This window comes from Narcine bancroftii, chromosome 6 (assembly GCF_036971445.1).
Source record: "Narcine bancroftii isolate sNarBan1 chromosome 6, sNarBan1.hap1, whole genome shotgun sequence".
Classification (NCBI taxonomy): domain Eukaryota; kingdom Metazoa; phylum Chordata; class Chondrichthyes; order Torpediniformes; family Narcinidae; genus Narcine; species Narcine bancroftii.
In genome coordinates, this window is record NC_091474.1 from 161,403,730 (window position 1) to 161,430,262 (window position 26,533).

The 26,533-nt window shown below is 39.4% G+C and overlaps 1 protein-coding gene and 1 long non-coding RNA gene across 4 annotated transcripts in view; one reads left to right on the plus strand and one right to left on the minus strand.

The window, feature by feature from the left end:
* The window catches only part of mapre3b (microtubule-associated protein, RP/EB family, member 3b), a 72,688-nt gene extending 68,091 nt beyond the window's left edge, over positions 1-4,597 (minus strand). For 2 of the 3 annotated variants that reach the window (XM_069886543.1, XM_069886542.1), the window contains exon 1: positions 4,449-4,597. The gene's annotated coding sequence lies outside the window, so the exon portion shown is untranslated. The remainder of the gene's footprint in view (positions 1-4,448) is intronic. The other variant, XM_069886540.1, reaches the window with a different exon arrangement.
* The window catches only part of LOC138736663 (uncharacterized), an 86,963-nt gene continuing 64,750 nt past the window's right edge, over positions 4,321-26,533 (plus strand). Inside the window, exon 1 of the long non-coding RNA XR_011340478.1 lies at positions 4,321-5,110. This is a non-coding gene — a long non-coding RNA (uncharacterized lncRNA). The remainder of the gene's footprint in view (positions 5,111-26,533) is intronic.

The window sequence follows — 26,533 nt, forward strand, 5'->3', positions numbered from 1 at the left end:
TCTTCCAAGATCCCTCATTATCTCTGCTTGTCAAAAGTCTATTTCAGATTTTAAATTAATAACTGGCTGTTATTCATTTCAATGCTGTTTATAGAAGTGCATTTTCACTCCAAAAATGTCTGGTTCTAACTTTAGGCCATGTTATCTTGTTTTCAACACTGAGGCTCACCAACCACCAGAAATAATTGCTGCTTTCCTACTAGTTCTAATTATTCTATTCAAAGCTAATCTCAACTCCCAATATCCCATATTAACATTCTTTTATAATTTATCTTTACCAATGTGGTTAAACCAAACTTGGAATATCGTGTTAAGTTCTGGTTGCCTCATTACAGGAAGGATGTTGAAACTTGAGAGAGGATGCGGAGGAGATTCACCAGGATGTTGCCTGGATCAGACAATTTACAATGTCAACAGAGGAAGGGGTTTTCTCTTCGGGGTGAAGAAGAATGAGAGGTGACTTAATAGCGGTCTATAGGATTATGAGATGCACCTTTTTCTCAAGGAGACAGTAGCAAATACCAGAGGACATCTCTATAAGATGAAGGAGGAAAGTTTGAGGGAGACATCTGGAGTATATTTTCTTTACACTGTGAATAGTGAGTACCTGGAATGCATTGCCAGGGGTGGTGGTGGAGACTAGTGGTGATATTTAAAAAGGCTCTTGGACAGGCACATGGATGCAAGAAAAACAGAGGGTTATGGGTGTGAGGTAGGGAAGTTTAGATTGTTGAGTAGGTTGGTACAACATTGTGAGTGGAAGAGCCTGTACTGTGCCGTAATGTTCTATGTTGTAACATGGATATTATTCTGTTATATCTACACTGCTCTCCCTCCAAGATCAATGTAAAATTCCCAATTCACAGACCTGTGAAGTCTGTGAATGAGCTCTCAAAATCTCAGCATATTACCATTTTATTTTTCTAAAGCAAGGTTCTGGTAACAGCAAGGACCACATTACAAGGGTAGATTACAGAAACAAGGGCTGTGTTCCTAGAATCTGTAACTAAATGAAAGCAGGTATCTCAAGTAAAAAAGTGATTTTCATTGAGGTTCCCATTTTCAGTGAAGAAGCATGATGCAATGGAGAATTTCAAAATTAAACCCAAAAATTCGAAAAAATACTATTCTCAATGAATTTCAACTCCAAATTATGGAACATTCAAAATGAAAGGTTGCAGCTAAATTCAACCGAGTGATGGATGAGCCTTTGTCTACTCTAAATAAATAGCAGAGCTGATGAAGGGGTTAACCATATAACCACTTACAGCACTGAAAACAGGCCAGTTCGGTCCTACTAGTCCATGCCGTAGCAAATCCCCACCCTCCTAGTCCCACTGACCAGCACCCAGTCCATACCCCTCTAGTCCCCTCCTATCCATGTAACGATCCAGTCTTTCCTTAAATGTAACCAATGATCCCGCCTCGACCACGTCTGCCGGAAGCTCATTCCACATCCCCACCACCCTCTGCGTAAAGAAATTTCCCCTCATGTTCCCCTTATAATTTCCCCCCTTCAATCTTAAACCATGTCCTCTAGTTTGAATCTCCCCCTTTCTTAATTGAAAAAGCCTATCCACATTTACTCTGTCTGTCCCTTTTAAAATCTTAAACACCTCTATCAAGTCCCCTCTCAATCTTCTACGCTCCAGAGAAAAAAGCCCCAGTCTGCACAACCTTTCCCTGTAACTTAGACCCTGAAATCCTGTTAGCATTCTCGTGAACCTGAATGGCCTGCTCTAATTCTTATGACCAAATAACAAACTATGAGAATGAAGCAGTGTTATTATCCCATTTGAGGGGTGAAAGGGTAGGAACACAAACTGGTAATTGGTGTAGAAAGTTGGGAGCGGGAAGAAGGGAGGTGGGGAAAGAAATGGGAATAATACAAGTAGCAAGAAGGTGAGAGAAGATATAGAGAGCGAAGGAAGAGGACAGTAGATAAGAAGGATTCAGTGGAAGGAAGATGTGGGTGGCAGGCAGGTCAAGGGGACAGGGGAGGAGAAAGAGGAAGAAGGGGGCCAGAGGGATCAGGAAAAGCAAGGGGGTAGAAAATAAGTGGGGTCAGGGAGCACATTACCAGAAATTGGAGAATTTGATGCTGTCCAGTTGGGGACCTAACCACTTCCCCTCTACCACCATCCTCCTCTGTCTGGAAGAACTAGTACTCGCCCTCAACAACTTTTCTTTTGATTCCTCCCACATACTCCAGATCAAAGGTTTAGCTAATGGGTCCCAGCTATGCCTGACTTTTGATTGACAATGTGAATAAGCCGACACTGCAACACCATAACTTTTTCTCCATTGCATTGACAATTACATTGATGCTTGTGTCTGCACCCATGATGAAGTTAAACACAGAAGTCCGCAGTCAATGTGATTTTAGTGAAAACACTAAGATGCTGGAAAACTCAGGTCTTGCAGAGTCCAAAGGAAGTAAAGATATATAACCAACATTTTGGGACTGTGCCCTTCTTCAAGGTAAGCCATGATAAGCTCATTAACTTTATCAACTTCAGCGCCAATTTCCATCCAGCCATCAAATTAACTTGATACCCCTCTCCCCTTTCTCAATCTTTCTGTCTTCATCCCACTGACACCCAGAATTACCTGGACTACTCATCATCCTACCGGGTATCTGTATCTATGCTATTCTCTCAGTATTTGTTCCCATGACGAGGCTTTCAATTTCAGGGTATCAGGATTGTCTTCCTTTTTCAGTAAACATGATTTTCTTTCCACTGCTATCAAGGTACCCCTCACCCACATCTCCTTTATCTGTACCTCTGCCCTCACCCCATCCTCCCTACATAACAGGGTAAGGTTCCCTTCATTCTCACCTTACCTCTTCACCAGCTTCTATTTCAAATGTATTATTCTCTGCAATTTCCATAATCTCCAACAGGATTCTATCACATCAGACACATCTTCTGCTCCCCTCTCCACAAGATTGTTCTCTCTTCTCCACTAGACCCTCCCCACTTATCACCCCCTTCCCCCAGCACTTATCTCTATGACTGCACCATGTGAACATTTCCACCCTCACCACCATTCAGTCTCCAAAACAGTCCTTTAAAGTAAGGCAATACTTCACCTATGAAGCTGAAAGAGTCATTTATTGTATTTGGTACTCCCGGCGTGGCCTCCTCTGCATCATGGACACAGGTTTTGGGGGGGGGGGGGCAAGGGTGAATCACTTTGTCAACCAACTTTGCTCCATCCACCACAACAGACATGATCTCCCAGTGGCTAGCCTTTTTAATTCCACTTTCCATTTTCACACTGACACATCATCCAAATCAAGACCATAAATTAGAAGAACAACCACCTGTATTTTATCTTGGCAGTCTCCAATTAGTCAGCATCAACTTCTCCAATTTCTGGTACCCTCCCCCAACTTGCTGATCCATCTGGCACCTTTCCTCCATATCTTTTCCCTCCCCTATCCTGTTCCCCTGCTCATCACCCACACCTTCCTTCCTCTAACTCCACAATTCTTCTTCTTTCCATCATCTACTGTCCTCTCCAATTAGAGTACCTCTTCTTATACTCTCCTCGCTGCTTTTTTCCCACTTCCTTCCCCGTTCCACCTGTATTCACCTGCTTGCTCATGCTATTCTCCACCACCCTTTTATTCAAGCTTCTGCTCTCTTTCTTGCCAATCTTGATGAAGGGGGTTCAATCTAAATCATCTCCTGTCTGTTGCTTTTCATGGATGCTGCTTGAATCCACTGAACTCCTCCAGCATTTTCTGTTCCTCCAGTTTTCCAGCATCCTTCTAGTTTGCATGTTTTATTAATGACTGTTATTTCATGTTAAACAGAAGCATTATCTTTTTTTCTGGTGTTTTGGTCGTTTTTACAATTGCAGGTGGTGTCTATTGTGGTCAGACTGCCTCCAGCAAGCCAGAATGTTGGTGCATCTATGCATTTATACCTCTGTATGTGACAGTAAACTCATTGACAATATACTTATGGTTTTACGAAATCCCTCAGTGGGAAGCATTATCTAGAACAACATTCAAAATAATTCATTTGCAAATAACTCAGGTCATGAGTGCTCCTATTATTTGTCCAGTTGCACATATACTTGGATTGAGGACGGGGAAAAGAGGGAGGGAGGGAGGGTAATGTTGTGATGTTGGAAGGACGTTGCACGGGGAGACGGGATGGAGAAGAGACGCCAAGTGGGTGAATGGGTGTTGGGCCCCCCGCTTGCCTGTTATTGCCAGGCCGGACGCTTGCACGTTGCCGTTTATTTTTGAACGGGCCGTTGGCACCGGGAGCTGCCGCGTTGTTATGTAACCCCGGCCGTCACTGCGGCTGCAGGCAACTGTTCACAAAAGCAGCCCTTGACCCACTGCGGACCCTGGACGGGGCGGAACCCCCACCCCCACCCAACCACAATGATGAAGGATGGACAGCAGGAAGATCAGCTCCACTACTCACCGTTTGCCGCAGGTCTGAAGCCCCGTTCAGGCCGCTCTTCGCGAATCAACGCCACACGCCAAACCTGCACTGCGCCTGCGCGCTCCAGCACCGGCGGAGGGAGGGAAAGGTGCGCAGTCCCGAGCGCTGCGGCACTGGGCCGGTGGACGCAGCGCACACCCTGGAGCGCGCGTGCGTGCACGCGCAGTGAGGAGGCAACGGGGCGAAATGAAATCACCCCCACCCCCCCAAAACTGAGACCGGTGATAAAATGGTGTCGTTCATTCTCTTCTGAGTGTTCTCAGACTTCGCCAGCAAACGGGAAGACGATGAGCTTCTTCCAGAAAGTTTTTCCTTTGGAAATGACCCCCTGCTCGCCTTCCCTGTTGGATTCTTGTGCAGTGAACGGGACACTGAGGCAACTTTTCCTGTTCATCTTCCCTGCACTTAATGCCCGATGCTGCCCGTCAAGTCATCACATTGAGCCACGTCGGACAGTGCCCCGCTCCATTCTTCTGGCGAACGACCTCCAAGCTGTCAAACCCTTCTGATTTAATCAGTTACATTGGTCTGCAGATGTAAGCAGGAGAAGCACCGCCTAACATTGCTGGAGAAACTCAGCAGGTCATGCAGCATTCATGGAAAGCAAATGGCAATCATCACACCGAGCCTCCGTCTTCCAGGTAGGCCGAGAATCAGGCAGGCGCCGAATAACGGGACGGGGATCGTGGGGGTGGGGGTTGCGGAATGAGCACAGGCCATTCGGTGAATCGCATGGTCGTCGAGCTAGAGAGCAGTGGGGACAGCTGAGGGTGAACAAAGTGAGAGGCTTTTGCATAACTCCTTGTGAAGAAAGGAGGAAAACTTCAGGACGGGCAACCCTGGAAGAGACTTCGCAATGAAGGAGCCAAATGCAGGAAACAAGAAATTTGCAGGTGTTGGGGTGTAGTGCAGTATATAAAAGTGCTGGGGAAACTCAGCACCTCCTGCAATAGCCGTTTTTCCAGCACTTCTGTATACTGCACAAGAAAGCACTCAGCTTTTCCTGGTTTCAAGGTGACACGCCATCCAGTGTACATTCCCTATTCCAGATTCCTTTATTCTGTCCATTCTGCGCCAACATGGTTCATATTTGTTTGCCATAAAGGCAAATAAAGAGGTGCCATGAGCACAGCGTCCTCACGAAGAAGAGAAAGAGTTACTTCAGATACACCTAATGATATTGGATTCACCTCCTAACACTCCCGAAACCTCTGGAGTCTCACGGACTCCTGTTCATTCCAGTGGTGAAACTGAGCTGGTTCCAAACCTCTGATGAGATTAGGAAGCTGTTAACATCCAAAATCCTTTAGGAGCCCTGTTCATCACTGGCACCCTTATAATCCCAGTCAAGATACCTGGTTCCACGAGCCTGTCTCCAATAGCCCACAGCTTAGTGTGAGTTCTTTGACCTCCAAGCCCCTCATTGATCCGCTGCTTATGTTCACCTCCCTGTAGGGTCCTCTCCCAGTCTTCTAGGCAGGGTAGGGGAGAGATCATTTCTTGATCTGGTGCCCTGCACCAATCCATTAATCCCTGAAGCCTACAACCTTCATCTTGGGCACAGATCTCTTTGGATTTGTCAATGTTGAGAAAAGAATGTGGCTGGCCTTTTCTACAGGCTGTTTAAAACCTGTATAGTGCTGTTGGCACAATGACCAGGTTATAGGATCCCACAATGCAACACTGTATCTCTGCTCCCTTCTCTCCCAGGACCACATCAGCAGTAATACTGCTCTTAGAACACACTGCCATTTTTGTTTCTTGGCATCATTTGGAGTTGGTGGTTTCCAATCCCTAACCTGCTCTTGTGCACACATCCATGGAAGCCTGTGAGTGTTTTTCTAGGGGATGTCAGGATTCATATTCTGCCAGTCCTGTTTCTAATAATGTCAGGTTACAGATCAGTTATTTGTACAATAATGCATAATCCTCTTCATTTATTATTTATGAGTCCTGCTTGGAAACAAGAGACAATTGAAGATCTCGAATGCAAGTCCTGCACACTCTCAGATACCTCAATATATTGAGACTTTCTACTTTTAACAATCTAAAGTTAAAAATCTCACAACATGCCATTTTCTCCTTTACATTTCATGCATGTTGTGCACCCTCTTTGCATCCATTACATTACCTGTACAGGTTAATTTTGCATCATCAGCAAACTTACACAAGGGAGTTAAGTATCATGAAGTTATTCATTGGAGTTTGCACAGCTGAGACTCAAGTGCTGAAATTTGTGGATCCCACCAATTAAAGGTGCCAACCTGTAAATGATTTCTTTCCTCACAAATTATAGTTTCACCAACAGAAGAAAGAGTAAACACCTGCAAATTCACCAGTGCTGTGGGCTCAGGCCAGCTTGTGCTTGATCAATAACACATATACCATTATGGCTATATATAGATATATAGCTTCGAATTAAGTATTGGATGTGTTTGGTAATTAGTTTTGCAGGAATGAAAAATCACCAGGCCAGCATTATTTAAAACTAATACAACTCTTGCATCTTTAAATAAAGTTAGTGAAAGTGCATAGAGAATGAGAAAAAAAAATTAAATGAGTGAAATCAAACTTCACAACTTGTTTTTGCAGCTCATCATGCACCTTGATCTAACAATGTGCCGCAATATTTTCTCTGGTTTGATTACTCTGACGAGGGTGTTGATCTGTAGCTCACAGATTCGATAATCTAAAAACAAGATAGTGTATAGGATAAGAAATCTGCAGTCCGTCCAAAAAATGGAATAAAATACAATCTGCTGGGGGAAATCTGCAGGTTAAGTAGCATTAGTGGGAGAAATAGAATGGTGGATATTTTGAGCCTTCACCCTTTATCAAGACCAGTTAAATGAAGTGTCCCAGGAAATGGAGTATAATGGCACAGAGAGAATTAATGTACAGACAGAAAAGATGCAAATCCAGCATATTTGTCACAGATCAATTTAATTTGTCTAGCAATAAGATAGTGGTTTCTATCAAGAAACGTGCCACAATCAGACCTGAATGGTCATCTTTCAGTTAGCTCCATTACCTCTTCAACATTAAAATCATACAATTTACAACATGCATGCTTGGCTAACCAGTCTTTTGTGACTGACTTATAACGTCTGCTGATTCTACTGTCTGATCCATTATCAATGTAAACTGCTATCTGCTAAAAAGTGAAAATGGTAGCATTGTTGCATTCTCTGTAAACCAGTGTAAAAGTGAAAAAATTCCTTCTGCAGTTGCATCAAGAGTCATGCAGCAGACTTTTTGTGCTCTTGCTTTATTAATTTGCTCTCTTCATCTGGTTTAATCCTTTATCCCAAGGGGTTCTAGTAATTGTTAAAGTGTGGATGTACCAGATTTCATAATGGTGGTGGTTCAGTCCTCTTCAAGAGAAGATACAACTCGATGGGAAACATTTATAATGCATCTCCTTTGCACCCTTGAAGAAAGACCTTTGTACACTATTTATTCGTCTGCACTGTACATTGAGAATGTTAATGTTGAATTTATACAAATAAATTTCTTGAACTCACAAGAACTTTTGATAATTTTAGGATTTTTAGCAACATTTAAAAAATGTTCTAACAAAAGTAAATTTCCAGCTAGCTATAAACTATAAAGAATATGTTGATTTTTTTCTTTAAGTTGAAAGTGGAATGGTGGCCTGCACACCAGAAGTTCTCCTTGATCATTAATTTGTTTTAGGGGATGATTTATGTCTACCTCCACTGTCAAACAAAGCTTTGAGATTTCTTGTTTTTCAACAGACATGGCTTATTACAACAGCAGCACTCTTTATACTGCTCTGAATTGCCATCCAAGATTACGTGCTCAGCTCATAGAGTGGCATTTGAATCAGTCATTTAATTTAGCAGTGAGAATGTTACCAATGATACAAGCTGACAACATTCAGAAAAACAGTAATAAGTAAATGAAAATGAAATTGTGAATTCTCATTGTGCGGTAGCACCAAAGATGTGAACAAATTCACATTCTATAAATTCAAGTTCATTTATCAACCATTTGTACAAGTCCAATCTGACAAAGCAGCTGCAACAGAATCCTCGGTACATCATACTGCAAATACGCATGCAGACAAATGATACATATGTACTGTACTTGTAGTCAAAAATTAAAGTAAATATTATTGTTAAATAAAGAGTTGAGTCACATGGGGAATGTACAAGCATTGTCACAGCTAGTGGGAAGGAACTGTTTCTCAGCCTGGTGGTTCTGGCTCTGATATTCCTATTTCTCTTCCCCGATAGGAGTAGCTGAAAGATGCTGAGTGCAGTGTGATTGGGGTCTTCACTGATTTTGAGAGCCCTCTTTCTTTAATGATCCGAGTAAATCCCAGCAATGGGGGAGGGGGGGGGGAAAGGAAGACATTAGTGATCCTCTCTTATGGTCCTGTGGATTGACCTCCAATTTGATGCTCTACAACAACTGTACCACACTGTGATGCAGCTAACCAGGGTGCTCTTGATAGAGCCCCTGTAGAAAGTTGACAAGATAGTGGCCAATAGCCTTGCCCGCGTCAGTATTCTCAGGAAGTTCAATTGTTTATGTGCCTTCCTGACAAGTGAGCAGATATTTTGTGTCCAGAATAGGTAACTTCTTGTGGACTCTGAGGAACTTGGTGCTCTCTACTCTCTCCACTATAGAGCTATCAATGTATCATGGAGGGTGGTCAACCCTGGTCCTCCTGAAGTCCACAATCATCTTCATTTTGTCCACGTTTAGACGCAGATTGTTGCGCATGCACCATTTCACGAGATTTTCCACCTCTTCTCTGTAGTGCAATTCATTGTTGTTATTGATGAGGCCAAATATTCTCGTGTCACCTGATGACAATTTGATGACTCTTTTGCAGCTGGATCTGGCATTGCAGTTGTGAGTCAGTAGCATGAACAAGAGCAGGCTGAACCCACAGCCATGAGGTGCACCAGTGCTCAGAGTGATGGTATTCAATGTTCTACGGCCAACCCAGTCAAACTGGTCTTTCAGTTAAGGGTGGCACAGTTAGCTCATCACTTTCACAGCAGCAGCAATCACAACCAGGGGTTTGAATCCTACATTGTCCGTAAGGAGTTTGTACATTCTTCATTTGTCTGTGTGGATTTCCTCCAGGTGTTTCGGTTTCCTTCCACTCTTCAAAACGTACTGGTCAATTGGGTGGCAAGGGCTTGTAGGCCAAAGGGGCCTGTTACCGTCCTGTATGTATAAATTTTAAAAATAAATTTTAAATTTAAGTCCAGAATCCAGTATCAGAGAGGGATATTGAGTACCATTGTGGACAGGTTCTCCTCGAGCCTCTGGGGTATGATCATATAAATACCAAGCTGTTCAATAAACAACAGCATGGCGTATGAGATGTCATTCTCAAGGTGGGACAGGGCAGAGTGGAGGGACAAAGCTATAGTATCATCAGAGGTTCCAGCTGTAGGCAAGTTGAAATGGGTCCAGTATTTCTGGGAGGTGCACTTTGATGCATTCCATCACCTGGCACTCTAAGCATTTCATATTGGTGGTGTTAAGTGTCATTGGGCAGCAGTCACTGAGGCCAGTAACCGTCACCCTCTTTGGTACTGGGATAATAATGGCTGTCGTGAACCCTCTGGGGACAAAAAAGGCTGCTGCAGGGACAATGTTGAAAATGTCCGTAAGGACCTTCGTCAGTTGGTCTGTGCATTCCTTCAGTACCTGACTATATATGTTGTCCGATCCCGCTGCCTTGTGTGAGTTCACCTTGGATAGGGTTCTCTTCACCTTGGCTGTGGCTATGCAAGGGGCTCATTCATCAGGGAGAAATAGAGCAGGAAGGGACAAGCTACTTGAGTATGCTTGTAGTTGAAGCATTGTTTTCTTTTGGTTGGTGGGGGTGGGGTGGGAATTATATTTGTAACTGAGGGGAACATATTTTGGAACTGGGATTCATGAGTAATTTTGCAGAAATAAATTAAACTGGTGATCAGAAAGGCAAAGAGAAACAAGATGAAGAACTGCTTTTGATGCAAATTAATTACTCTTTCAATACTATAAACAATTCAATGGGACAGTAAAAGATCAAACATGCATTTAGAAATAATCACTTCTAAATTAGACAGAATTTACCCTTTGTTTAGATCAAGGGATCGTCTAATGTTGTTTTACTTATTTTCTATCCAGAATTTTTTTAAAGAAATATTGTTTATTTAACAATTATGGAGAGGTTTTCAATTCACATTTATATTTAATTTGTGACATGACCTGTTATTTGTTATATTAGTGTGTCAAACCACTGTAATTGTTAGTACTGTCTAATACGAATGAACTGTATGGGCTGTCCCACGCCTGTACCTGTGACTCCTCCTCTCAGAATTCCCATAAAGCCAGCCAGTATCTGCCTTGGAACCAGGCCAGCAACATGTGAGACATGCTTGCAGTTTAAGGTAATGGAAGTCTATTAATCATGACTTCTGGTCTGGTGTGAGTTATTGATAGCGTATCAATTTGTAGACTTTGTATATAGGGTTTATATGTTAAACTCAATAAAAATATTTTTAAAATAAATAATCACTTCAGCTGCAAGAACAACATATCCCTTGCAAACAAGAAAACTGACATCATGCAAATCTTTTGATATGTTAAACAAAAATAGTAAACAAACTTGAAGATTAAAACTAATAAACAAGGATAGATAATATTTACCCCCAGAGAGTTAAGGAGGTTTGAAAGGCATCGGTAATCATTATTATGGCATTGAAGATAGGAATGTTGGATGTTGTAGGAATGTTGTCTTATAAAGAGTTGAAAATAAGAAAACAGAAATGGAAAAGGAGGAAAGGTAATGATGGAAAAACGGAAAGAGAAGATAAACAAAATATAAAAGGGCTACGCTGAACTATATGTCTTTAAATATTAATGGAATACATAACCAAATTAAAAGGAATAAACTACCAAATTTAAATGAATAAATGTATTCCATTAGAAAAAATAACATATTGGTTAAGAAATAATATTGAAATATTCGAACAAGTATAGGAGCCTTACATTAAATACAATAGCGAAAACCTACCGGGGACAAACATTACCTAAGTTGATGGAAGGAGAAGGAAAGAAAAGAATGGACCCAGTAGAATTTCTGGTGTAATTTTGTTGAATGACAACATTGTCTGACTGGATTAATGCAACCTAGATTGTATACCTAAAATGGATGAGAGGGGGGGGTGGGGGGGTGGTTTGGGAGGAAAGGGGGGGGTGGAGAAAAAGTCACTGTATATGTGTGAAAAAGAAATTGTGTATATCATGGCTAATGTGATATATGGTGTGAAAAATAAAAAAATTAAAAAAAAAAAAAAAAAAGAAGATAGGAAGTAAAATAGCTTGAAAATAAACTCTGTTGAAAACAGATGAAAAAGAAAAAAAATACAAGACCTTATTACATCACATTTCAATTCAATATCAATAGAAATGATAATTGAGTTCATTTGATGTTGGATGATTTACAGGACTTCAAATGCAGACGAATTGCCTGATTTCTTCAAACCAATACGCTCTTCCTTGTGATGAGATCTGTACCTTACTTAACGTAGACATCTCAAAGGCATTTTATATACTTCTACACAAAAGAATGTTGATTAAACTCATTACTGTGGGGCAACGAGCAGCTGGAACAAAATGATTGAAAATTAGTTGCAGTGAATAACTCAAAGATTATGTGTAGACAGAGGAGGAACTTTAATGGGGAAGAGATTTTAAAAAGTGTCAAATGGAGTGGCCCAGGACCTAAGAGGGAGCAGTACTGTTTCTGACTCACATCAGTGACTTCACATTGAGGTTTCAATGTAATTGTCAGCTAGCAAGCATTTAACCTCTGTAAGTGACCAGTACTTTTTGAGTTGGGAGCTATGCCGGAAAGGAGAGCATTAACCATTTTATTCTGAGTTCCTTTTTTGATCCAGTTTCATTCATTAGGCCCATATTATCTCATCACTGGCTCTGTGGAGCCAGTTGCAAGACAAGGATGGATTTAGATGATGGGTTTGTCATATAGGACAGTAACATACGTCTTTTCATTTGAACATGTGGCAAAAAGCAGACAGAAACACACAGCAGAAATGTTCAACTTTAATACTTGACATTGGCCAAGAAAAAAAATGGAAGATTGACTTGCTCGGTGTTCATACTGATTCACATCCTCCCATAAAGCCAAAATATCCAAAGGGTCAAGACAAGTTAACACAACAAGATTTTATTAAAATTAAGATTTCTGAAATTATGCAAATAGACATTTTATTTGCAAGATTCAGAAGACATTTTCATCTGGCGAAATGAATGGGAGGAAAGTGAGTTTGTGTATTGTTCTGTCAGTGATAGAATGTTGGTGATTGAAATGAAAGAGATAAACACAGACCCTTTGAGCACTAACCAGACATGATCGACAAAACAGGACATAGTTACCATTTCAGTCTGCCACTTTTGTTTAAAACTCAAATGTTCCTCTGAATTCAAGGTATAGGCATCAATTTTGCCACATCATTGATGAGTATATTTATCACTGGGGCAATTTTAAATGTGGAGAGAAATTTTAGAGTATATCCACATTCCATTAAGTTTCTGTATTACAGAGAGCTGTGCAGCAGAAGTTGACAAGATTGCAAGTCAAATGTGACTGAGTGGCTTCATCGGAATAATTTTACATCAAGGATAGTTGGAGTATTAACAAACAAAAAATATTTCCAGTGTTAAAATATCAAAGAACACTCCATGCTGCAGTCAGTCAGGGATAAATTAGTTAAAATCAAATGAGTGGGAGAGGGACTTGGGTCTATTATATAACTCCCTTTATCTTGCAGAATTAGTTGAAGAGCGTTTTCTGTTGCCAACATTTGTCAATGTGTTGTTGCTATGCTTTAAGATAGAATATTGGTTGCATCATAAAAAGTATTGGATGTTCTTTTGCTCTCCAATTTTCCCAAAAACAGATATCTGAATTAATATTTCAGGTTGGAGAATTCACTCTGTTCCTCCTTCTACAAACATTGCCTAACCTGCTGAGTGTGTCCACCATTTTCTGAGTTCATATTTCCAGTAACTGCAGTTTTTGGATTTTTACCTAGATAGATGGAGCACTGGGAAATTCAAACCAGAATGATTTTGGATACTGAGTATCTCAAAAGATACCGAAACTCAGAATTTTACAGTCAGCCACAAAATAACTTGGGACAGCCAAAATCGAGCATTGCGCAAATGTTTAATACTGCCCTTTAACTGCAGTGGAGTTACACAAAGAGCAGCTTGAAATTTCAGCCCATGGAAATGCAGTGGAATTAGACAGATAAAATTGCTGCAAGCATTTAGACAGCTGATTGTGCATTTCAGAGGTAAACAGCTCAGAACTGTATCACTGAGATTAACTTTGAGAATAAAACAAGGTTTATCCTATCAAATATTATTCTGCTCAGCGGTACACAACAGGGATATTCTGAGGGAACAAGAGATCAGGGGAGGCACGTCAATGAATGGAGGATTATTTGGTGTCCTGGCAATTGACACCATTATTAAGAAGACAAAGGAAGTGTCTCTATTACAATAACTGGGAAAAATGAGATAATCTAGATTTGTTACTGGAATCATGGCTGAAGTTGCTTTCAGCTGCAGGAGGTGAACAAAAACTCAAACTTTATATTAATTTTAAATTATTCTTGGACCTCATGTACCCATGATGAGCTTGATGACTTCATTCATTTTGCTGCCAACTTCCATCCCGACCTCAAATTCACTTTGTCCATCTCCAGCAACACTCTTCCTTTCCTTGATCTCTGTCTGCATCTCAAGAGACAAGCTTTTAACAGACGTCATCTACAAACCCCCCAACTCCCACAGCTACCTCGATGACACCTCTTCCCACCCAGTCTTCTGTAAGGATTCCATTCTATTCTCTCAATTCCTCAGTCTCTGTTGCATCTGCTCCCAGGATAAGGACTTCCATGCCAGATCCTTCTTCAAATGTGGGTTTCCCTCTACCACCAACTCGGCACACATGTCCTCCATTACCCACCCATCTGCCCTGGCCCCCTCTGCCCCCACACGCACAAGTTCAGGATTCCTCATCTTCACCTACCACCCTACCAGCATCTGCATCAAACACATTCTCCTCCTCCATTTCCACCATCTTCTATGTGGTCCCACCACTGAACACATATTCCACTCTCCGCCTTCTGCAGGAACTGCTCCCTCCATGACTTCCTTGTCTATTCCTCCCTCCCCATCAATCGTCCTCTTGGGACCTACCTGTGACTGCAGGAGATACTTGTGCCCACACCTCCTCACACACCATTCAGGGCCCCAAATAGTCCTTGGGAATCTGCATGAGTCATCTATTGCATTTAGTGCTCCTGTTGTACTTCGGAGAGACTGGACACAGACTGGAAGATTGCTGGCCGTTCCTACAGCATTTCAGTGTTTTTTTAAAAAAAAAACTGCAATCACAGCATCTGCAGACTTTTGTGTTTCACTCAGTATCAAGTTATAAGCACAGCTGGTTAATGGTGAATTACAGAGACATATGATCAGCTAATTATTGCCTTAATAAATTCCTGACATATTTGCCATACTTCAATACAGCTTTCTACATTGCCACTGAAGGCAGCAAAATAATATTAATGCCCTTAAATAATAAATTTTAATGCAGACCTTGTTTATCATCATATTTGTGCTAACTTTTTAAGCCTTCTTTTAGAAGTATTACATCATCTTCTCCTACAGATTAAATTGTAAAAATGAAAATGCCTGTGCAGTATTGACTCACAATTTCTTTGCTCCTTCCTTCACTTAATCAAGCAAACTCCATCCTAATGAACAGGTCTTGGGCATCTCAAATGTAATCATTACATTTTAATTAATTTCATGACCTTTTCCGTGGAATTGTGAATAACAACACCACACTTCCACTTTGTCAAATCACACATCATTGAACTTAGGAAATACAGCACTGTTTCTTTATTTTGCAGGAAGAAAATCTGAAACATTTCTTCGAACTGCATTGTACAAGTACATTTGCTTCACATTACATCATTCAAGGTGTGTTGCTGTCACTAAGTCAATGCTTCGAGATGAATCAGAAAATTTACATCATTAAAAGGATATTAATTCTAAATAATATTTTCCAAATAGTGAAATGCAGACTTCTATCACCCCTCTGGATGAAATAAGTTTTCCTTTTCTCCCCTCAAACCCTTCTGCCATTTATGTTAAATCTCTGCTCCTGTTTTTTTTAACCCCATTGAGAATTAATAGGTTATTCCTATTTTTCTTCATTTATCATCCACTTGTACAAATACAATCAATGAAACACCATTCTCTGATTCTCAGTGCAAAATACTGCCAACACACATACAAATGCTCAGTACATGTATACAAATATTAAATTAAATAAATCTTATTATTAAATAAATAGGAGAGTCACAGGGGTTCCATGAGCAGTTCTTCAGTCTCACTGTCCTTGGCCCCTGATCATGTTGCACTACTCAATTAAGTCTCCCCTTAACCTCCTCTTTTCCTTTTATTTATCTTCAGGTCCACAAATGAGCAGTAATTGCTGCCTTTCAAAGTGATACTCACATTATCAAATTATAAAGTTAACTGTTAGATGGAATTACTATGCAAAAATGCTTCATGTTCTTTGGTATAGATCTTCAAGTCTTGCAGGGAAAACATTTATCATCAATTCTGAAAATTTCTGTGCCTGTCCCAGTAAAAGCTGCAATTGCCTTTATACAGTACTTGCCTCAGGTAACTAATAGGAAGTATCAGACCTGAAACAAACTGTTTAATTTTCCTGAAGTGTCTGACCTGCTGAGTCTTCCAAAATTTTCTGTTGTTAAGTCACTCCATTGATTTAGGCCACAGATTTAGGTTTAAAAATTGAATTTCAATTCAATGTGTCATTTTAATGGAATACCAGTTATGCAAAAAATGCTTTTGAGAAGATGGGCAAAAAGTGACAAATGTATAGAGTTAACAAACAAATTTTAAGCATGCAAACAAAGCAAATGGCAGGAGATCGAGACATGTTGGAATAGAAGGACCTCACAGTGGATATCCCCAAATCCTGTGATAGAGGGGTCACTGGATAATGTGGTTTGGAAGTATATGGGACATTAATTTTATACCTAACATTTTGAAAGACAGCGGCAGGGTGTTTCTCTGTCAGCCATTTATATCTTGTTGTTTATCCCAGGTTACTAATTAAATAATTTTTTGCAATGGCATCCGATATGCCTGGAGCAATGAGAACTTGATCTCCTGGCACACCTCACACTGACAGCACTTACAGAAAGATGCTCAAACAGCCCTCAATTACCAATTGCTCATTCCACCACCCAACCATCCACCCAAGACTTCACTACAGGAATCTCTGGACCCTTGCTTCAGTGACATTGATCTGATCCAGGCAATGCTGAAGCAACCCTTATTTGCATACTTCCAACAGCAAGTTCCACTCTGACATCTCTATCTTCCTGTATGGCATTGCATTTGTTGCTTTCTGCTCTTGAAGATCCCTTTGGCTATTTAATTTCTTGCACAGATAATTTTTCCACATTTCTTTGACTTGAATTTAAAACCATGGCAATCTTACTGTGCTTGGATATTTTCTGTCCTTTTGAAACAACTTCTTGATCACTTTCCACTGAACAGATCAAAATGATTTATTCTGTTGCAGTTCATACAAAAATCATTTCAGTACTGCTTGGATCACATCAGTGTAACTGAAGCAAGAGTCCGGAGATCCCAGTAGTGAAGGTTCAGGTGGATGGCAGTTTGAGCAATAGGCAATTGAGAGTGGAGGGCAGTCTGAGAATCCTTCTGTAAATGTTGACAGAAACGGAGCAGATCATTCTGACCTTTGAGCCTGTTCACCATTCTATACAATCATTAGCTCAATACCATATTCCAACTCTCCAATCCCCTTGCCATCTTTTGTTCAGAAATTAATCTACAAGTTTTGCAACTGGTCTCTACAGCTCTCTGTATAGTGAATTTACCTAGTTCACTCTCCAGCAAAGAAATTGCTCTTCATGACAGTCCAAAACAATGAAGCTGCAATCCCCCATTTTTTAATGCCCCAGCAAGGATAACATCCTCTGAGAATCCACTCTGTTCACCCCTTACAGGATATTGTAAATTTTACTCAGATGCCTTTCTATTCTTCTGAACATTCATGGATACAGACCAAGTCAACTTAATCTGCAGCCTTTTGACTTTGCAGGAATGACAGGTGAACCATTGGCCCAATCTCACGATGAGAAGCATTTCTTCTTTTGATACTAAAGCTGCATACAGTAAATACTCCAGAAGTGCTCTCACCAGGCCTTCACTTATACTGCATCTGTCAAGCTTTTGTTCACTTGCTCATCCTGTCAGCCACCTTGAAATCTGTGTACTCTCCATAATCCCATCCAGTCTGGTATCATGACCAAACTTTGAAGTTGTTTCATTATGAACTGAAGCCCATGGAAATTGCTGCCATATCAAACCAGCTTCAGGAAAAAAAGGTCCATTTATTCCTACTCTCTCCTTCCCTTCTGTCAACCAATTTTCAATCCATGCCAATGATCTACCCCAATACCTCAAACTTTAATTTTACACACTGATCTTTATCAAAGGCTTTGACATCCAACTACATATTAAACTAAATTTATCTTAAATATTCTGAGTTACATCCTCAAATACCTAAATGTTTGTCAAACAATTACCTGTCCAGAAATCCATGTTATGTTGTCCTATCTGTTATCTTCATAAAGGTATCTAATATTTTATTGCGACTGATGTTGGGTTAACTGATTTGCAGCTTCCTGTTGCCTCTCTCTTTAAAAATAGTGGTTACATTTGCCCCTCTCCAACCCGCAGGAGCAATTTCAAAATGCATTCAATTCTGGGAAATGACAACAAATGTCAAAGTATTTACACAGCCACTTTCTTTAGGATCATGGGATGCAAGATCAGGCCTTTGGGATTTATCTGATTTTAGCACTATTAATATCTTCAGTGACTGATACAAATTTTCCTTTCCTTCCACACATTCATTCGGCTTTTAGTTCCCTTACACTTATGAGAAGTTATATTTGTCCACTTCAGTGAAAATTGGACCATGGTCAAGAATTTACATTTGCTCATTGCTATGGACTGATTGTCAGATCTTGGAGTCAAATATCAATCTCACAACTTTCTTATTTCTATTTTCATCTTAAATATAGAATGCCAACTATAACCCACAGTTTATTATATCCCACTTATGTAACTGCATTTCTAATTTTGTTTGCACTAAAATCCAGTAATTACCCTCATGTTTTATGTATACCTGTAGTGAATTTCAAAATCAATTGAACATTTTGATAAAACTACTTGATCTGCTATATTTTTGGATGCACCTTAAATTCAGTACTTCTTAAGTAGGTTTAATACCCTTCCAACACCATTTTGGAGTGAAATTTGGACATGAAACATTCCAAAGTAAATGATTATCTTAATCCAGAGTGAGGGGAGGAGCCATACAAGAATGCAGTGTATTTAAGTGTCTGTCACACTGCATGGAAACAAATCCTTCAGCAGACCAATTTATCAGGCACCAATTTATACCAATGCCACACAAATCTCATTGTATTCTCCCACAATCCCATCCATTCACTGTTCTACTTTTTTTTTTGGCTTCTTAAAATGCATCACCTTGCACTTGTCAGGATTAAATTCCACCTGCCAACACTTTTTTCCAAAATTACAACTGATTTGTATCTAGTTGTAGACTTAGGCAAACTCCCTCACCATCCATAATACCAGTACTTTTTGTGTGATCACAGACTTACTAATCATATATGCTATATTCAAATCATTAGTTTATATTAGAAAAAGCAAAGGCCCCAGCACTGAAAACTGGTGCACCAAAAGTCACAAACCTTTCAGAAAAAGAATATTCCTTCACCACCACCCTCCTGTCACTAAGCCAACTATGGATCCAATTAGTCAGCCTGCTTGGAATCCCAGGTGCCATCACTTCTGAACCACTCATCCTCTTGGAACCTGGGCAGATGCCTTATTGAAGTCCATACAGAGAACATCTACTACCCTGACTTCAATTTCTTTGTTTACCACCTCAAAAAATTAAAACAAATTAGTGACAGTATTTCCTCCACGCAAAACTATGCAAGGGATAATTGAATGCCAATGTTTGTCTGCCATATCAATTGGCCTCAGAGAAGCAGATGGGTAACAGCACCAATATGGGCAAAAAGAAACCATACTGCTTTGTTTCTTTGGTTAGATATGCTTTGCCACTGCAGGAAGGGCAGAACTCCAAGAGAACCAAAATGAGAATCATGTATAAATTTGGAGCCAAGTTCAAGGAATAGGAAAGTAATCAAGGGTTCAATGTTTAAGAGAGTTGTTGAGAATAATATTGAAAGGAAGGTGTAATGCGCGCGCACGCACACACACACACACACACACACACACACACACACACACACACACACACACACACACAAAATATAAATTAGCTTTGGTCTGAAAGGGACAGTTGTGAATTGAGAATGGGGGAAAGGAAATAGAAAGTGGAAATCGTAGATACAATGTTTATTGTGATACAGACATTGGCGGCAACTTCAATCTGCTGTTAGCTTTATTATGACATGACACCACATTTGATATGCATTTAAAACAATTTCAAAACCTACTTTGAAGCTTACACCATATATCAAATAGTACAGAATGAAGTGAAAAAAATCTTGCTTTTCTGACACATTTATTTGCATTTTGTTCTTATTTCATACTTCATAGTATAAGGAAATTACACACAAATATAATTTTACATGCAATCCAAGTTTAATACCGTTTTGTATAAATTATGACAAACCTTGTGTATGCACACACAAATACAACGAAATAACTATAAAATAGTGAAGCTATCACAAAATAATAAAATGGACAAACCAAAATGTTCTCTTTTCTAATACTGACAATAATATTTTAATATTCTAAACTACGCACTGCCAAAGGCATAATTCTTCACAGGATTACAATACAAAATGCAAATCTGCACATTTCATTTTCCATCACTAAGCAAAATCCTAGAGTACAACTTTTTTTGTTCAGTAGAATCAGAGGAATGGCAATTTACTCAAACAATACATGGTTTAAATAATTTAGCTCCTAAAATCCATCATGGCTGAAAAAACTGTTGGTATGAGAGTCCACTGATTGAAACATTGGGAATGTTGCATTTCTGAAGCGCAGCAGAAATTAAATTGTTCAGTTAATTTGAAAATAAGATAGTTATACAATAACATATTTGGCTTCTACTGAAGATCTAAAGTCACGTTTTGTGGTACATTATAGCTCAGATTATTTGCACAGTTAGCGTATCGATTCACACAATGCTATTACAATGCCAGTGTCCAGGGTTCAAATCCGGCACTGTCTGTAAGGAGTTTGTATGTTCTCCCTGTGTCTGCATGGATTTCCTCTGAGCACTCTAGTTTCCTCCCACCTTTCAAAACATATGGGGGTTGTAGGTTAATGGGGGTCTTTGGGCAGCATGGGCTCGTGGGCTGGCATGTCTAAAAGGTCCTAAATTTAAAATTCTCTCTTATCGACTACATAAAAAAATATTTGTTACACAAGGTGAAACAAAAACAAGGCTTTTATTTAAATATGCTGCACCCCAGGTTAGGGGTGGGGCATGGGGAAAGAGAAGAGGAGGCATAGAGCTCCTGTTGAGAATGGCTGACTTAGACCTAAAATTTAAAGAAGTGCACTCAAAGTATATCTTTTTTTGTCAGGGTCAGTAAAGAGGGAACTGCTTGAGAAAAATCATTTTTGATTTGTGATTTCATCTCATTTATTCCTGTTTTTGCATTATAAGTGATTACATTATCACCATTTTAAGTTCTTAAGCAGACTAAATAAATGTTATGCTATTAACAAGAATTAAATGTATGCCTTCAAACAGAGGTATTACAAGAGGTGACATGAAACCAGGTTATACTATTCCAACTGTAATGCACTATAATTTGTGGGAGTCCAATTTTTTAATTATTTAAAAAAAGAGATACAGCACAGTAACAGGCCTTCTGGCCCATGAGCTTGTGCCACCAAAATACACCAATTAACCTACAAACCCTGTTTCAATTTTCTATCCTCAACAGCTCAATGCAAAGCTGCTATTTGCGAGTGGGATTTGAAGAAGTCCAAGATGATTAAATAATTGTCGATAGAGCAAAAGTGATTGAAAAAGATTTGATAGATGAGTTTTGCCAAAGAAAGTTGAGCCATCAGTTACAAATAATTCCATGGAGTCAGAAAAAAAATTGAGAAACATATTGATCTAAATAGTTTTGGCACACAAATGTTTTGCTGTAAGAAATTGCTTGGACAGATTATAGCACTTTTGCATGGTGAACAGAAAGATTTCTAGCAAAGGAGATGCACCACTGTAGGAAAGTAATTAGATTTACTAACATCACTTCTGAAGAGCCAAAACAGACCCTGCAAATGAAAAGGTCATTCATTTTGTTTCCTAAAGTGCAAGGTAGTATCTAACAAAATTAACAAGTTTGCAATTTCCAAATGATATTTGCAGTCTGTCAGTGAATTGTAGAGCATGCAGTTGTATCATCGAGAACAGATTCCTTCTACCCAAAGCCTTTGAATATACAAATTGGGAACTGTGTATTTGGAGTCATTATACTTTCATTTCCAAAACTGCTATGGGGCAAAACAGAGATGATTCAAGATTATTATGGTATCTACAGTGAAAAAGAAAAGGAAGCACTTCACTGAATATACTAAAGTGGGGTATTAAGAAAGGCAAAAGAGAATAGTTTGTGGAAAGAGAATGGATTTAGAATGTAATATTTTTAAAAAGCACAATAAATATCTTCATACAGACCTATCTCACTATTAAATACAGATTACAAAATAATAGCCAAGGCATTGGCCAACAGTCGATAGCTTTCCAAACTGATAGATCCAGACCAAGTTGGTTTCATCAGGAAGAGGCACTCTGCCAACAACTTAAGCAGACTATTTAATATTATACATTTGGCAGAGGCATAGCATGATCCAAGTATAATAGTCTCGCTAGATGCAGAAAATGCCTTTGATTGGCTAAAATGGCCTTTAAAAAGTTCTGTGAAAATTTGGAATGGGACAAATGTTTGTTCACTGGATAAAAACATTGTATGAAAAATCATGGGCAAAACTCAGTATGAATGAACAAACATCACCAACATTCCTCCTCACCAAGTCCAGCAGGCAGGGCTGTCCTGTCTCCAGGCCTGTTCGTCTTAGCCTCTACCAATGGTTTAATTGCTATCAGGAAAAATGCAATGATAAAAGGATTTAAAGTGGGTCAGTTTGAGCATGATAAATCTAATGGCAGATGATGTGTTCTGTACCTAACAGAACTTTGCCAAAGTTGCTCACCACACTGGAAGACTATGATACAATATCAAGCTACAAAGCCAATAAAGAAAAAATATCAATATCATGTCACTTAATAAATTTGACAATAAAAAATACCAAAGAAACAACAATTTCAGTTGGTAAGCAGGAGCTATAAAATACCTAGGAATCAAGATTGATAGCAACCTGGAAAACTTATACAGACTCAACTACCCCCTTCTGCTTGAGATTTGAGGGCAACTTAAAGAGACAGAGGGATCTGCCCATTACCTTAATGGGAAGAGTCAACTGCATAAAGATGAAGGTGATGCCGGGACTCCAATACCTCTTCCAATCTTTTCCAATTCCATTGCCACAACATTTTTTAAAAAAAAAGGTGCTGAATGGCAATATAAGGAAATTCATTTGGAATGGGAAAGTACCCAGAATAGCCTTGGAAAAACTGACATGGGTCTACAGCTTTGGGGGGGGGGGGGGTGGGTGGGGAGGAATCTGATTTGAATCAGATTGCCTGATTTGAAGAAATATCATCCAGCAGCTTAGTCGAGGTTCCTTCCATCCTTCTTTGAGGAAGAGGAACCACCCACTTGGGTGCAAATGTGCATGTAATGGAGGAGAGAATAATGAAGGATTTCATATACAAATGGGATGCCAAATTAATAACAAAAAAACCCCAGAGATAACCCCATACTGAAACATCTGATTAAAATCTGGCACGAGACCAATGAATGTATCAAAAAGTGGAAATATGTCCTAAGGCACCACTGATTCAAAATGAATTGATGCCTGTGAATAAAGGCAATAAAATCTTGGAGATTTGGCACTGGCAGGGGATCGACATATTGAGGACTGCTACGAAGGGAGACAACATATGCTCTTCGAGCAGCACAGGGCAAATATGATTTGTCTTCTGGGACTTTTCAATGTTTCCTCCAATTAAAATAATTCCTAAGGGACAGGTGGAGCCCTAAAATGACCCAACCCACATCTAATGAGGTTGAAAGGTTACTTCAACTGGGAAATGCACTCAAATTTACATCAAGAATATACTTGGTACTCCAAGGTGAAAGCCCCAAACAGGGGCTATACAGATCAAAAGATTGGAGTCGCATCTGGGCATCACAATTGACGAAAGATGTTGGTCAGACTGGTATAAAGACAGTGTGACAAGTTATCAACTCTAGATACAGACTGGTCCAATACAACTTCCTGCACCAGCTCTACCTCACACCAAAAAAATCCACAAGTGGAGCAGGGAACATTTGTTCATGCAACCTGGTTCTGCGCAAAGGTAACTCCATTTTGGCAGGATTTGGTGACATGACATATTAACTAAAATAATGAAGGTAACCTTCCCGTCAGACCCAACGTTGTATCTATTATGGAACGTCATGGATACAAGATACAAATTAACCAAATTCAATTTGTATTTATATCTTCGGCCATAGCAAAAAATTGCATAGCGATGACCTGGAAGTCTGAATCCCCTCTTCTTATCAGCAAGTGGATTATTGAAATGCATAGCTATATTCCCATAGGAAAAAAAATCTTAGAAACTGACTCAGCCACCTTTTTAAAATATGGCAGCCATATCTGAAGTACACAGGAGCACGATTATAGTCACACCCCGAAAAAAAGACATACAGAGATTCATCAATAGATGGATCAAGAAAAGTAGCTATACAAGGGGGTGGCTCCACAGCTTCTATGGATACATACAGAAAGCACCAATGCCACACCCAATATCTCTTTCCTTTTTTCCCCTTATCTTTTCTTTCTCTCATTATCTCTACTTCTCTCCCTGGGTGGTTGGGGGGGGGGGGTGGGGGGCGGTTGGTGGTGTGGGAATGGGAGCGGGAGAAACATCAAATTGCTAGAAGATAATGATGTGCTCTGAAACAGTCAATGATGTGTTCTCCTGGTTTAATAATGGAAACTCAAATATAAAAAAAATTTTTTAAAAAGCAAAAGAAATATTTCACTATTTTTCTTATTTTTGCACATTTAACATTATTCAAATATATGAATAATGTAAAAATGATACAATAGACAAATTGTTTATTTCTATTTTGGGAGTGAGTTTACTATTTGTGAAATTGATTCTGGAAATGGGAAACTGAATTTTCTTTAAAAAATTCTTCATATAACTCAACGGCTCAAAACCATATTAGCTTAATTCCGAAAGTGAGCAGTTTTGGGGATAAGAAAGGAGAACTAAGATGAAAATGGAAATGGAGATTGGGGCTCAGGAAAGAAAGGTGCAACAGGTTTCGGTGTATAGGAAGATAGAAAAAGAGAAGCAAAGATGAAAATGGGGCAAGATGGAAGTATTTCCAATTTGGAAAATGACACGTCAATGATTTGCAACAATGCACGACTCAAGGACACAATTTCAAAGCAGAGAGCAAACTCAAAACCTTAAGATAAATATCCAAACTTCATGACACAAGAGTTTTTTAAAAATTGTATTATTCCCAAACTGATTATTCTTAGCTTTACTCTGAATGAATGCAATTGTCCTAAACACAAAAACAACGTGTTCTTATGCCTCCACCAGAAGTGGTTGAATATTGGGAGGAATTCCATAAACCTCTGCTCCTTGCTCTCTTCACTTACCTATGGTTAGCCTAAATTCTGAGCTAAAAGTCAATTTTTAAGTTTTCCTTTGTCATTGCTTTGTTCCTATAAGATGATTTAATTAAAAAAAAAATCCTGGCAGCACGGTCAAATTTATACCTCTTCTGGAACTAAGGCACAAATCCTTGAAATGACCTTCTTCAGATTCAACATTTTAGATCCAATAAGTTTTCTTGATATGGATGAACTAACTGCTATATAGGAGCAAGTGTTCATGCATGAATTATTAGTGTGCAAATACAAACAATAAACAAAATGGTTTTTGGAATATTGATTAATACCTCCAAAAAGTTGCAGAAAAGACAGTTTGACTTTGAATGGGGTGCAGTGTAAATCCATGATGATTATGACAGAGATTATGTACAAAAAACAAATATTTTTTAACATAGCAAACAATTGGGAATAATGTTCTGAGGAATCACAGGCACAATTTATGTCATGGTCCCATGTTGGTGCAACTGGCAATTTGGAAGGCAAATGCTGGACTTTGAATGGTCTTCCAACAATAACATAGGGCCTTTGTGAGTCAACAGCTGGAATATTGCATGTAATTTTGATCTTCTGACAAACAAAAGGATATTGGTGCTTTAGAGGGATTCCAGGGATAGTAGGTCTGCTTTACAAGGAGAACAGATATAAATTAGAACTTAGTTCTCCAGGGTTTTCAAGGATGAGTCAAGGTGTCAGACATACAAAATTCTTGGAGAGTTTGACTGGAAAGATTTTTTTTTCATCTGCCTGAAGAGCCAGAATAAAGATTGGCCACAAATAATTGTTAGGGCTTTTGGGACAGAAAATAAAAAAAAATCTTTACTTAAAGGGGTGGTGAATCATTGGAATTCTATATCCAAGGCTGTGAAAATTAAAACAATAATTGCATTCAAAATTGTGCTGCAAAATGGAAGAATTTCCTTCTTTATATATTATTTGACCATAATGACTTGTCCACATCCTTAGTTTCAAATCAGACGTTCACAATTACTATTTTTGTTGAT